Source organism: Ambystoma mexicanum, unplaced genomic scaffold (assembly GCF_040938575.1).
Source record: "Ambystoma mexicanum isolate Mex_15411 unplaced genomic scaffold, UKY_AmexF1_1 Mex_scaf66, whole genome shotgun sequence".
NCBI lineage: Eukaryota > Metazoa > Chordata > Amphibia > Caudata > Ambystomatidae > Ambystoma > Ambystoma mexicanum.
In genome coordinates this window covers 638,342-652,511 of record NW_027182484.1, presented here as the reverse complement: position 1 = coordinate 652,511, position 14,170 = coordinate 638,342, and the positions used below count along the sequence as shown (strand labels likewise).

Sequence of the window (14,170 nt, the reverse complement as noted above, 5' to 3'; positions counted from 1 at the left end):
TATCTTATTGTTTCTTACACTGCATTGGGTTGAAAAACATTTTAACAGGATCTATCGAAGAGGGTATATGGTTATGAAACAGGGACTTCTTGAACTGCACTCCTACCCTCTACCACTGACATAAACCCTTGAATGCTGAAAACTGCCCTTTTTTTAAAAAAAGTGATAGAGTGGGTGGCTGTATGGAACTTGTAGAACTAATGACATCAGTGCACTTCTGGTCAGCTGTACAAATTAATACATTTCATTAAGGGCATATTATTGGTTTCCACCACAGTTTTATAACATTCATATGAGCTTCCAATGGACTATTTCAAACTGATAATATCACCAGTAGAACTTGGGTGAATGTAATACACAGCTTGTATCATACGAAGAAATCCGAAACAGCTTAATGGTGTTTACACTATGTTTCAGGAGATGATCAGGAGTATTTCAAATGTAGAAATCTGTTGCTCATTACATAAAATGCTAAGATTGTAAATGTTTTCTTCAATTTATTTAAGAAAATATTTCTACAGGTAAAACAGTTGGACAAGAGGGCACCCAGATTTGAACTAGGGATCTCTTGATCTGCAGTTAAATGCTCTACCACTGAGCTATACCCACAGTTCTGAAATGTTCACCTTTATTTATTCAGTAATATGTACAAAGTGGAAGCAACATGCAATCACCATCAAAGCAATGCATTTTCAGCCACCAAACCCTGCGAAAGATGTCCTTTATCTGCCTTCGTAAAATACAGTGAGGTTTCCAGTGCAAGAATTCATACATTTCGTATCACATGTAGATCTTGGAACATGGAAAAAAAACTTTTGTCAAATGCACAAATTCTGCAAAACGTAACTGCTTCTCTATTGCAGTTTGTTGATTTTGTGCTAAGAGCATAGTTAAACCCAATTTTTCATTGTTTTTTATATGAAATGATGATATATCCTATTGTTTCTTACAGTGCATTGGGTTGAAAAACATTTTAACAGGATCTATTGAGGAGCGTATATGGTTATGAAACAGGGACTTCTGGAACTTCACTCCTACCCTCTACAACTGACATAAACCCTTGAATGCTGAAAACTGCTCTTTTTTAAAAATTTGATAGAGTGGGTGACTGTATGGAACTTGTAGAACTAATGACATCAGTGCACTTCTGGTCAGCTGTACAAATTAATACATTTCATTAAGGGCATATTATTGGTTTCCACCACAGTTTTATAACATTCATATGAGCTTCCAATGGACTATTTCAAACTGATAATATCACCAGTAGAACTTGGGTGAATGTAATACACAGCTTGTATCATACGAAGAAATCGGAAACAGCTTAATGGTGTTTATCGTATGTTTCCAGAGATGATCAGGAGTATTTCAAATGTAGAAATGTGTTGCTCATTACATAAAATGCTAAGATTGTAAATGTTTTCTTCAATTTATTTAAGAAAATATTTCTACAGGTAGAATAGTTGGACAAGGGGGCACCCAGATTTGAACTAGGGATCTCTGCAGTCAAAATGCTCTACCACTGAGCTATACCCCCAGTTCTGAAATGTTCACCTTTATTTATTCAGTAATATGTACAAAGTGGAAGCAACATGCAATCACCATCAAAGCAATGCATTTTCAGCCACCAAACCCTCCTTATAAGTATAAGGGGTACAAAAGATGTCCTTTATCTGCCTTCGTAAAATACAGTGAGGTTTCCAGTGCAAGAATTCATACATTTCGTATCACATGTAGATCTTGGAACATGGAAAAAAAAACTTTTGTCAAATGCACAAATTCTGCAAAACGTAACTGCTTCTCTACTGCAGTTTGTTGATGTTGTGCTAAGAGCATAGTTAAACCCAATTTTTCATTGTTTTGTATATGAAATGATGATATATTTTATTGTTTCTTACAGTGCATTGGGTTGAAAAACATTTTAACAGGATCTATTGAAGAAGGTATATGGTTATGAAACAGCGACTTCTTGAACTGCACTCCTACCCTCTACCACTGACATAAACCCTTGAATGCTGAAAACTGCCCGTTTTTAAAAAAAGTGATAGAGTGGGTGACTGTATGGAACTTGTAGAACTAATGACATCAGTGCACTTCTGGTCAGCTGTACAAATTAATACATTTCATTAAGGGCATATTATTGGTTTCCACCAAAGTTTTATAACATTCATATGAGCTTCCAATGGACTATTTCAAACTGATAATATCACCAGTAGAACTTGGGTGAATGTAATACACAGCTTGTATCATACGAAGAAATCCGAAACAGCTTAATGGTGTTTACCCTATGTTTCAGGAGATGATCAGGAGTATTTCAAATGTAGAAATGTGTTGCTCATTACATAAAATGCTAAGATTGTAAATGTTTTCTTCAATTTATTTAAAAAAATATTTCTACAGGTGCAACAGTTGGACCGGGGGCACTCAGATTTGAACTAGAGACCTCTTGATTTGCAGTCAAATGCTCTACCATTGAGCTATACCCACACTTCTAAAATGTTCACCTTTATTAATTCAGTAATATGTACAAAGTGCAAGCAACATGCAATCACCATCAAAGCAATGCATTTTCAGCCACCAAAACCTCCTTATAAGTATATGGGGTGCGAAGGATGTCCTTTATCTGCCTTGGTTAAATACAGTGAGGTTTCCATTGCAAGAATTCATACATTTCGTATCACATGTAGATCTTGGAACATGGAAAAAAAAACTTTTGTCAAATGCACAAATTCTGCAAAACGTAACTGCTTCTCTATTGCAGTTTGTTGATTTTGTGCTAAGAGCATAGTTAAACCCAATTGTTCATTGTTTTGTATATGAAATGATGATATATTTTATTGTTTCTTACAGTGCATTGGGTTGAAAAACATTTTAACAGGATCTATTGAAGAGGGTATATGGTTATGAAACAGGGACTTCTTGAACTGCACTCCTACCCTCTACCACTGACATAAACCCTTGAATGCTGAAAACTGCCCGTTTTTAAAAAAAGTGATAGAGTGGGTGACTGTATGGAACTTGTAGAACTAATGACATCAGTACACTTCTGGTCAGCTGGACAAATGAATACATTTCATTTTCATTAAGGGCATATTATTGGTTTCCACCAGAGTTTTATAACGTTCATATGAGCTTCCAATGGACTATTTCAAACTGATAATATCACCAGTAGGACTTCGGTAAATGTAAAACACAGCTTGTATCATATGAAGAAATCCTAAACAGCTTAATGGTGTTTACCCTATGTTTCAGGAGATGATCAGGAGTATTTCAAATGTAGAAATGTGTTGCTCATTACATAAAATGCTAAGATTGTAAATGTTTTCTTCAATTTATTTAATTAAATAAATATTTCTACAGGTAAAAGAGTGGACAAGGGGGCACCCAGATTTGAACTAGGGACCTCTTGATCTGCAGTCAAATGCTCTACCACTGAACTATACCCCCAGTTCTGAAATGTTCTCCTTTATTAATTCAGTAATATGTACAAAGTGGAAGCAACATGCAATCACCATCAAAGCAATGCATTTTCAGCCACCAAACCCTCCTTATAAGTATATGGGGTGCGAAGGATGTCCTTTATCTGCCTTGGTTAAATACAGTGAGGTTTCCATTGCAAGAATTCATACATTTCGTATCACATGTAGATCTTAGAACATGGAAAAAAACGTTTGTCAAATGCACAAATTCTGCAAAACGTAACTGCTTCTCTACTGCAGTTTGTTGATTTTGTGCTAAGAGCGTAGTTAAACGCAATTGTTCATTGTTTTTTATATGAAATGATGATATATCCTATTGTTTCTTACAGTGCATTGGGTTGAAAAATATTTAAACAGGATCTATTGAAGAGGGTATATGGTTATGAAACAGGGACTTCTTGAACTGCACTCCTACCCTCTACCACTGACATAAACCCTTGAATGCTGAAAACTGCTCTTTTTTAAAAAGGTGATAGAGTGGGTGACTGTATGGAACTTGTAGAACTAATGACATCAGTGCACTTCTGGTCAGCTGTACAAATTAATACATTTCATTAAGGGCATATTATTGGTTTCCACCACAGTTTTATAACATTCATATGCGCTTCCAATGGACTATTTCAAACTGATAATATCACCAGTAGAACTTGGGTGAATGTAATACACAGCTTGTATCATACGAAGAAATCCGAAACAGCTTAATGGTGTTTACCCTATGTTTCAGGAGATGATCAGGAGTATTTCAAATGTAGAAATGTGTTGCTCATTACATAAAATGCTAAGATTGTAAATGTTTTCTTCAATTTATTTAAAAAAATATTTCTACAGGTGCACCAGGGGGCACTCAGATTTGAACTAGAGACCTCTTGATCTGCAGTTAAATGCTCTACCACTGAGCTATACCCGCACTTCTAAAATGTTCATCTTTATTAATTCAGTAATATGTACAAAGTGCAAGCAACATGCAATCTCCATCAAAGCAATGCATTTTCAGCCACCAAACCCTCCTTATAAGTATATGGGGTGCGAAGGATGTCCTTTATCTGCCTTGGTAAAATACAGTGAGGTTTCCATTGCAAGAATTCATACATTTCGTATCACATGTAGATCTTGGAACATGGAAAAAAAAACTTTTGTCAAATGCACAAAGTCTGCAAAACGTAACTGCTTCTCTACTGCAGTTTGTTGATTTTGTGCTAAGAGCATAGTTAAACCCAATTGTTCATTGTTTTGTATATGACATGATGATATATCTTATTGTTTCTTACACTGCATTGGGTTGAAAAACATTTTAACAGGATCTATCGAAGAGGGTATATGGTTATGAAACAGGGACTTCTTGAACTGCACTCCTCCCCTCTACCACTGACATAAACCCTTGAATGCTGAAAACTGCCCTTTTTTTTAAAAAAGTGATAGAGTGGGTGGCTGTATGGAACTTGTAGAACTAATGACATCAGTGCACTTCTGGTCAGCTGTACAAATTAATACATTTCATTAAGGGCATATTATTGGTTTCCACCACAGTTTTATAACATTCATATGAGCTTCCAATGGACTATTTCAAACTGATAATATCACCAGTAGAACTTGGGTGAATGTAATACACAGCTTGTATCATACGAAGAAATCCGAAACAGCTTAATGGTGTTTACACTATGTTTCAGGAGATGATCAGGAGTATTTCATATGTAGTAATCTGTTGCTCATTACATAAAATGCTAAGATTGTAAATGTTTTCTTCAATTTATTTAAGAAAATATTTCTACAGGTAAAACAGTTGGACAAGAGGGCACCCAGATTTGAACTAGGGATCTCTTGATCTGCAGTTAAATGCTCTACCACTGAGCTATACCCACAGTTCTGAAATGTTCACCTTTATTTATTCAGTAATATGTACAAAGTGGAAGCAACATGCAATCACCATCAAAGCAATGCATTTTCAGCCACCAAACCCTGCGAAAGATGTCCTTTATCTGCCTTCGTAAAATACAGTGAGGTTTCCAGTGCAAGAATTCATACATTTCGTATCACATGTAGATCTTGGAACATGGAAAAAAAACTTTTGTCAAATGCACAAATTCTGCAAAACGTAACTGCTTCTCTATTGCAGTTTGTTGATTTTGTGCTAAGAGCATAGTTAAACCCAATTTTTCATTGTTTTTTATATGAAATGATGATATATCCTATTGTTTCTTACAGTGCATTGGGTTGAAAAACATTTTAACAGGATCTATTGAGGAGCGTATATGGTTATGAAACAGGGACTTCTGGAACTTCACTCCTACCCTCTACAACTGACATAAACCCTTGAATGCTGAAAACTGCTCTTTTTTAAAAATTTGATAGAGTGGGTGACTGTATGGAACTTGTAGAACTAATGACATCAGTGCACTTCTGGTCAGCTGTACAAATTAATACATTTCATTAAGGGCATATTATTGGTTTCCACCACAGTTTTATAACATTCATATGAGCTTCCAATGGACTATTTCAAACTGATAATATCACCAGTAGAACTTGGGTGAATGTAATACACAGCTTGTATCATACGAAGAAATCGGAAACAGCTTAATGGTGTTTATCGTATGTTTCCAGAGATGATCAGGAGTATTTCAAATGTAGAAATGTGTTGCTCATTACATAAAATTCTAAGATTGTAAATGTTTTCTTCAATTTATTTAAGAAAATATTTCTACAGGTAGAATAGTTGGACAAGGGGGCACCCAGATTTGAACTAGGGATCTCTGCAGTCAAAATGCTCTACCACTGAGCTATACCCCCAGTTCTGAAATGTTCACCTTTATTTATTCAGTAATATGTACAAAGTGGAAGCAACATGCAATCACCATCAAAGCAATGCATTTTCAGCCACCAAACCCTCCTTATAAGTATAAGGGGTACAAAAGATGTCCTTTATCTGCCTTCGTAAAATACAGTGAGGTTTCCAGTGCAAGAATTCATACATTTCGTATCACATGTAGATCTTGGAACATGGAAAAAAAAACTTTTGTCAAATGCACAAATTCTGCAAAACGTAACTGCTTCTCTACTGCAGTTTGTTGATGTTGTGCTAAGAGCATAGTTAAACCCAATTGTTCATTGTTTTGTATATGAAATGATGATATATTTTATTGTTTCTTACAGTGCATTGGGTTGAAAAACATTTTAACAGGATCTATTGAAGAGGGTATATGGTTATGAAACAGGGACTTCTTGAACTGCACTCCTACCCTCTACCACTGACATAAACCCTTGAATGCTGAAAACTGCCCGTTTTTAAAAAAAGTGATAGAGTGGGTGACTGTATGGAACTTGTAGAACTAATGACATCAGTGCACTTCTGGTCAGCTGTACAAATTAATACATTTCATTAAGGGCATATTATTGGTTTCCACCAAAGTTTTATAACATTCATATGAGCTTCCAATGGACTATTTCAAACTGATAATATCACCAGTAGAACTTGGGTGAATGTAATACACAGCTTGTATCATACGAAGAAATCCGAAACAGCTTAATGGTGTTTACCCTATGTTTCAGGAGATGATCAGGAGTATTTCAAATGTAGAAATGTGTTGCTCATTACATAAAATGCTAAGATTGTAAATGTTTTCTTCAATTTATTTAAAAAAATATTTCTACAGGTGCAACAGTTGGACTGGGGGCACTCAGATTTGAACTAGAGACCTCTTGATCTGCAGTCAAATGCTCTACCATTGAGCTATACCCACACTTCTAAAATGTTCACCTTTATTAATTCAGTAATATGTACAAAGTGCAAGCAACATGCAATCACCATCAAAGCAATGCATTTTCAGCCACCAAAACCTCCTTATAAGTATATGGGGTGCGAAGGATGTCCTTTATCTGCCTTGGTTAAATACAGTGAGGTTTCCATTGCAAGAATTCATACATTTCGTATCACATGTAGATCTTGGAACATGGAAAAAAAAACTTTTGTCAAATGCACAAATTCTGCAAAACGTAACTGCTTCTCTATTGCAGTTTGTTGATTTTGTGCTAAGAGCATAGTTAAACCCAATTGTTCATTGTTTTGTATATGAAATGATGATATATTTTATTGTTTCTTACAGTGCATTGGGTTGAAAAACATTTTAACAGGATCTATTGAAGAGGGTATATGGTTATGAAACAGGGACTTCTTGAACTGCACTCCTACCCTCTACCACTGACATAAACCCTTGAATGCTGAAAACTGCCCGTTTTTAAAAAAAGTGATAGAGTGGGTGACTGTATGGAACTTGTAGAACTAATGACATCAGTACAATTCTGGTCAGCTGGACAAATGAATACATTTCATTTTCATTAAGGGCATATTATTGGTTTCCACCAGAGTTTTATAACGTTCACATGAGCTTCCAATGGACTATTTCAAACTGATAATATCACCAGTAGGACTTCGGTAAATGTAAAACACAGCTTGTATCATATGAAGAAATCCTAAACAGCTTAATGGTGTTTACCCTATGTTTCAGGAGATGATCAGGAGTATTTCAAATGTAGAAATGTGTTGCTCATTACATAAAATGCTAAGATTGTAAATGTTTTCTTCAATTTATTTAATTAAATAAATATTTCTACAGGTAAAAGAGTGGACAAGGGGGCACCCAGATTTGAACTAGGGACCTGTTGATCTGCAGTCAAATGCTCTACCACTGAACTATACCCCCAGTTCTGAAATGTTCTCCTTTATTAATTCAGTAATATGTACAAAGTGGAAGCAACATGCAATCACCATCAAAGCAATGCATTTTCAGCCACCAAACCCTCCTTATAAGTATATGGGGTGCGAAGGATGTCCTTTATCTGCCTTGGTTAAATACAGTGAGGTTTCCATTGCAAGAATTCATACATTTCGTATCACATGTAGATCTTAGAACATGGAAAAAAACGTTTGTCAAATGCACAAATTCTGCAAAACGTAACTGCTTCTCTACTGCAGTTTGTTGATTTTGTGCTAAGAGCGTAGTTAAACGCAATTGTTCATTGTTTTTTATATGAAATGATGATATATCCTATTGTTTCTTACAGTGCATTGGGTTGAAAAATATTTAAACAGGATCTATTGAAGAGGGTATATAGTTATGAAACAGGGACTTCTTGAACTGCACTCCTACCCTCTACCACTGACATAAACCCTTGAATGCTGAAAACTGCTCTTTTTTAAAAAGGTGATAGAGTGGGTGACTGTATGGAACTTGTAGAACTAATGACATCAGTGCACTTCTGGTCACCTGTACAAATTAATACATTTCATTAAGGGCATATTATTGGTTTCCACCAAAGTTTTATAACATTCATATGAGCTTCCAATGGACTATTTCAAACTGATAATATCACCAGTAGAACTTGGGTGAATGTAATACACAGCTTGTATCATACGAAGAAATCCGAAACAGCTTAATGGTGTTTACCCTATGTTTCAGGAGATGATCAGGAGTATTTCAAATGTAGAAATGTGTTGCTCATTACATAAAATGCTAAGATTGTAAATGTTTTCTTCAATTTATTTAAAAAAATATTTCTACAGGTGCAACAGTTGGACCGGGGGCACTCAGATTTGAATTAGAGACCTCTTGATCTGCAGTCAAATGCTCTACCATTGAGCTATACCCACACTTCTAAAATGTTCACCTTTATTAATTCAGTAATATGTACAAAGTGCAAGCAACATGCAATCACCATCAAAGCAATGCATTTTCAGCCACCAAAACCTCCTTATAAGTATATGGGGTGCGAAGGATGTCCTTTATCCGCCTTGGTTAAATACAGTGAGGTTTCCATTGCAAGAATTCATACATTTCGTATCACATGTAGATCTTGGAACATGGAAAAAAAAACTTTTGTCAAATGCACAAATTCTGCAAAACGTAACTGCTTCTCTATTGCAGTTTGTTGATTTTGTGCTAAGAGCATAGTTAAACCCAATTGTTCATTGTTTTGTATATGAAATGATGATATATTTTATTGTTTCTTACAGTGCATTGGGTTGAAAAACATTTTAACAGGATCTATTGAAGAGGGTATATGGTTATGAAACAGGGACTTCTTGAACTGCACTCCTACCCTCTACCACTGACATAAACCCTTGAATGCTGAAAACTGCCCGTTTTTAAAAAAAGTGATAGAGTGGGTGACTGTATGGAACTTGTAGAACTAATGACATCAGTACACTTCTGGTCAGCTGGACAAATGAATACATTTCATTTTCATTAAGGGCATATTATTGGTTTCCACCAGAGTTTTATAACGTTCATATGAGCTTCCAATGGACTATTTCAAACTGATAATATCACCAGTAGGACTTCGGTAAATGTAAAACACAGCTTGTATCATATGAAGAAATCCTAAACAGCTTAATGGTGTTTACCCTATGTTTCAGGAGATGATCAGGAGTATTTCAAATGTAGAAATGTGTTGCTCATTACATAAAATGCTAAGATTGTAAATGTTTTCTTCAATTTATTTAATTAAATAAATATTTCTACAGGTAAAAGAGTGGACAAGGGGGCACCCAGATTTGAACTAGGGACCTCTTGATCTGCAGTCAAATGCTCTACCACTGAACTATACCCCCAGTTCTGAAATGTTCTCCTTTATTAATTCAGTAATATGTACAAAGTGGAAGCAACATGCAATCACCATCAAAGCAATGCATTTTCAGCCACCAAACCCTCCTTATAACTATAAGGGATACACAAGATGTCTTTTATCTGCCTTGGTAAAATACAGTGAGGTTTCCATTGCAAGAATTCATACATTTCGTATCACATGTAGATCTTAGAACATGGAAAAAAACGTTTGTCAAATGCACAAATTCTGCAAAACGTAACTGCTTCTCTACTGCAGTTTGTTGATTTTGTGCTAAGAGCGTAGTTAAACCCAATTGTTCATTGTTTTTTATACGAAATGATGATATATCCTATTGTTTCTTACAGTGCATTGGGTTGAAAAATATTGAAACAGGATCTATTGAAGAGGGTATATGGTTATGAAACAGGGACTTCTTGAACTGCACTCCTACCCTCTACCACTGACATAAACCCTTGAATGCTGAAAACTGCTCTTTTTTAAAAAGGTGATAGAGTGGGTGACTGTATGGAACTTGTAGAACTAATGACATCAGTGCACTTCTGGTCAGCTGTACAAATGAATACATTTCATTAAGGGCATATTATTGGTTTCCACCACAGGTTTATAACATTCATATGAGCTTCCAATGGACTATTTCAAACTGATAATATCACCAGTGGAACTTGGGTGAATGTAATACACAGCTTGTATCATACGAAGAAATCCGAAACAGCTTAATGGTGTTTACCCTATGTTTCAGGAGATGATCAGGAGTATTTCAAATATAGAAACGTGTTGCTCATTACATAAAATGCTAAGATTGTAAATATTTTCTTCAATTAAAAAAATATTTCTACAGGTGCAACAGGTGGTACTCAGATTTGAACGAGGAACCTCTTGATCTGCAGTCAAATGCTCTACCACTGAGCTATACCTGCAGTTCTAAAATGTTCACCTTTATTAATTCAGTAATATGTACAAAGTGCAAGCAACATGCAATCACCATCAAAGCAATGCATTTTCAGCCACCAAACCCTCCATATAAGTATATGGGGTGCGAAGGATGTCCTTTATCTGCCTTGGTAAAATACAGTGAGGTTTCCATTGCAAGAATTCATACATTTCGTATCACATGTAGATCTTGGAACATGGAAAAAAAAACTTTTGTCAAATGCACAAATTCTGCAAAACGTAACTGCTTCTCTACTGCAGTTTGTTGATTTTGTGCTAAGAGCATAGTTAAACCCAATTGTTCATTGTTTTTTACACAAAATGATGATATATCCTATCGTTTCTTACAGTGCATTGGGTTCAAAAACATTTTACAGGATCTATTGAAGAGGGTATATGGTTATGAAACAGGGACTTCTTGAACTGCACTCCTACGCTCTACCACTGACATAAACCCTTGAATGCTGAAAATTGCCCTTTTTAAAAAAAGTGATAGAGTGGGTGACTGTATGGAACTTGTAGAACTAATGACATCAGTGCACTTGTGGGCAGCTGTACAAATTAATACATTTTATTAAGGGCATATTATTGGTTTCTACCAAAGTTTTATAACTTTCATATGAGCCTCCAATGAACTATTTCAAAGTGATAATATTACCAGAAGAACTTGGGTGAAGGTAATACACAGCTTGTATCATACGAAGAAATGAGAAACAGCTTAATGGTGTTTACACTATGTTTCAGAAGATGATCAGGAGTATTTCAAATGTAGAAATGCGTTGCTCATTACATAAAATGCTAAGATTGTAAATGTTTTCTTCAATTTATTTAAAACAATATTTCTACAGGTACAACAGTTGGACCAGGGGGCACCCAGATTCGAACTAGGGTCCTCTTGAACCGCAGTCAAATGCTCTACCACTGAGCTATACCCCCACTTCTTAAATGTTCACCTTTACTAATTCAGTAATATGTACAAAGTGCAAGCAACATGCAATCACCATGAAAGCAAAGCATTTTCAGCCACCAAACCCTCCTTATAGGTATATGGGGTGCGAAGGATGTCCTTTATCTGCCTTGGTAAAATACAGTGAGGTTTCTATTGCAAGAATTCATACATTTCGTATCACATGTAGATCTTGGAACATGGAAAAAAAACTTTTGTCAAATGCACAAATTCTGCAAAACGTAACTGCTTCTCTACTGCAGTTTGTTGATTTTGTGCTAAGAGCATAGTTAAACCCAATTGTTCATTGTTTTTTATATGAAATGATTATATATCCTATTGTTTCTTACAGTGCATTGGGTTGAAAAACATTTTAACAGGATCTATTGAAGAGGATATATGGTTATGAATTAGGGACTTCTTGAACTGCATTCCTACGCTCTACCACTGAGTTAAACCCTTGATTGCTGAAAACCGCCCTTTTTTAAAAAGGTGATAGGGTGGGTGACTGTATGGAACTTGTAGAACTAATGACATCAGTGCACTTCTGGTCAGCTGTACAAATGAATACATTTCATTAAGGGCATATTATTGGTTTCCACCACAGGTTTAGAACATTCATATGAGCTTCCAATGGACTATTTCAAACTGATAATATCACCAGTAGAACTTGGGTGAATGTAATACACAGCTTCTATCATACGAAGAAATCCGAAACAGCTTAATGGTGTTTACCCTATGTTTCAGGAGATGATCAGGAGTATTTCAAATATAGAAAGGTGTTGCTCATTACATAAAATGCTAAGATTGTAAATATTTTCTTCAATTAAAAAAATATTTCTACAGGTGCAACAGTTGGACCAGGGGGCACTCAGATTTGAACGAGGGACCTCTTGATCTGCAGTCAAATGCTCTACCACTGAGCTATACCTGCAGTTCTAAAATGTTTACCTTTACTAATTCAGTAATATGTACAAAGTGCAAGCAACATGCAATCACCATCAAAGCAAAGCATTTTCAGCCACCAAACCCTCCTTATAGGTATATGGGGTGTGAAGGATGTCCTTTATCTGCCTTGGTAAAATACAGTGAGGTTTCTATTGCAAGAATTCATACATTTCGTATCACATGTAGATCTTGGAACATGGAAAAAAAACTTTTGTCAAATGCACAAATTCTGCAAAACGTAACTGCTTCTCTACTGCAGTTTTTTGATTTTGTGCTAAGAGCATAGTTAAACCCAATTGTTCATTGTTTTTTATATGAAATGATTATATATCCTATTGTTTCTTACAGTACATTGGGTTGAAAAACATTTTAACAGGATCTATTGAAGAGGATATATGGTTATGAATCAGGGACTTCTTGAACTGCATTCCTACGCTCTACCACTGAGTTAAACCCTTGAATGCTAAAAACTGCCCTTTTTAAAAAAAGTGATCGAGTGGGTGACTGTATGGAACTTGTCAAACTAATGACATCAGTGCACTTCTGGTCACCTGGAGAAATTAATACATTTCATTAAGGGCATATTTTTGGTTTCCACCACAGTTTTATAACGTTCATATGAGCTTCCAATGGACTATTTCAAACTGATAATATCACCAGTAGAACTTGGGTGAATGTAAAACACAGCTTGTATCATATGAAGAAATCCTAAACAGCTTAATGGTGTTTACCCCATGTTTCAGGAGATGATCAGCCAGATTTCAATTAGGGACCTTTTGATCTGCAGTCAAATGCTCTACCACTGAACTATACGCCCAGTTCTGAAATTTTCACCTTTATTAATTCAGTAAAAAGTACAAAGTTAAAGCAACATGCAATCACCATCAAGGCAATGCATTTTCAGCCACCAAACCCTCCTTATAAGTATAAGGGGTACAAAAGATGTCCTTTATCTGCCTTCATAAAATACAGTGAGGTTTCCATTGCAAGAATTCATACATTTCGTATCACATGTAGATCTTGGAACATGGAAAAAAAATATTTTGTCAAATGCACAAATTCTGCAAAATGTAACTGCTTCTCTACTGCAGTGTGTTGATGTTGTGCTAAGAGCATAGTTAAACCCAATTGTTCATTGTTTTGTACATGAAATGATGATATATCCTATTGTTTCTTACAGTGCATTGGGTTGAAAAACATTTTAACAGTATCAATTGAAGAGGGTACATGGTTATGAAATAGGGACTTCTTG

General features: G+C 35.6%; 3 non-coding genes across 3 annotated transcripts; all 3 read right to left on the bottom strand.

Moving 5' to 3' along the window:
• Positions 1-3,372: 3,372 nt before the first annotated feature.
• On the bottom strand, positions 3,373-3,444 carry TRNAC-GCA (transfer RNA cysteine (anticodon GCA)). The gene has a single exon. It is a non-coding gene; the product is annotated as a tRNA-Cys (tRNA).
• Positions 3,445-10,005: 6,561 nt separating this feature from the next.
• TRNAC-GCA (transfer RNA cysteine (anticodon GCA)) lies at positions 10,006-10,077 on the bottom strand. Its single transcript has one exon. It is a non-coding gene; the product is annotated as a tRNA-Cys (tRNA).
• A 1,811-nt stretch (positions 10,078-11,888) lies between these two features.
• Positions 11,889-11,960, bottom strand: TRNAR-GCG (transfer RNA arginine (anticodon GCG)). The gene has a single exon. It is a non-coding gene; the product is annotated as a tRNA-Arg (tRNA).
• Between the last annotated feature and the right edge of the window lie 2,210 nt (positions 11,961-14,170).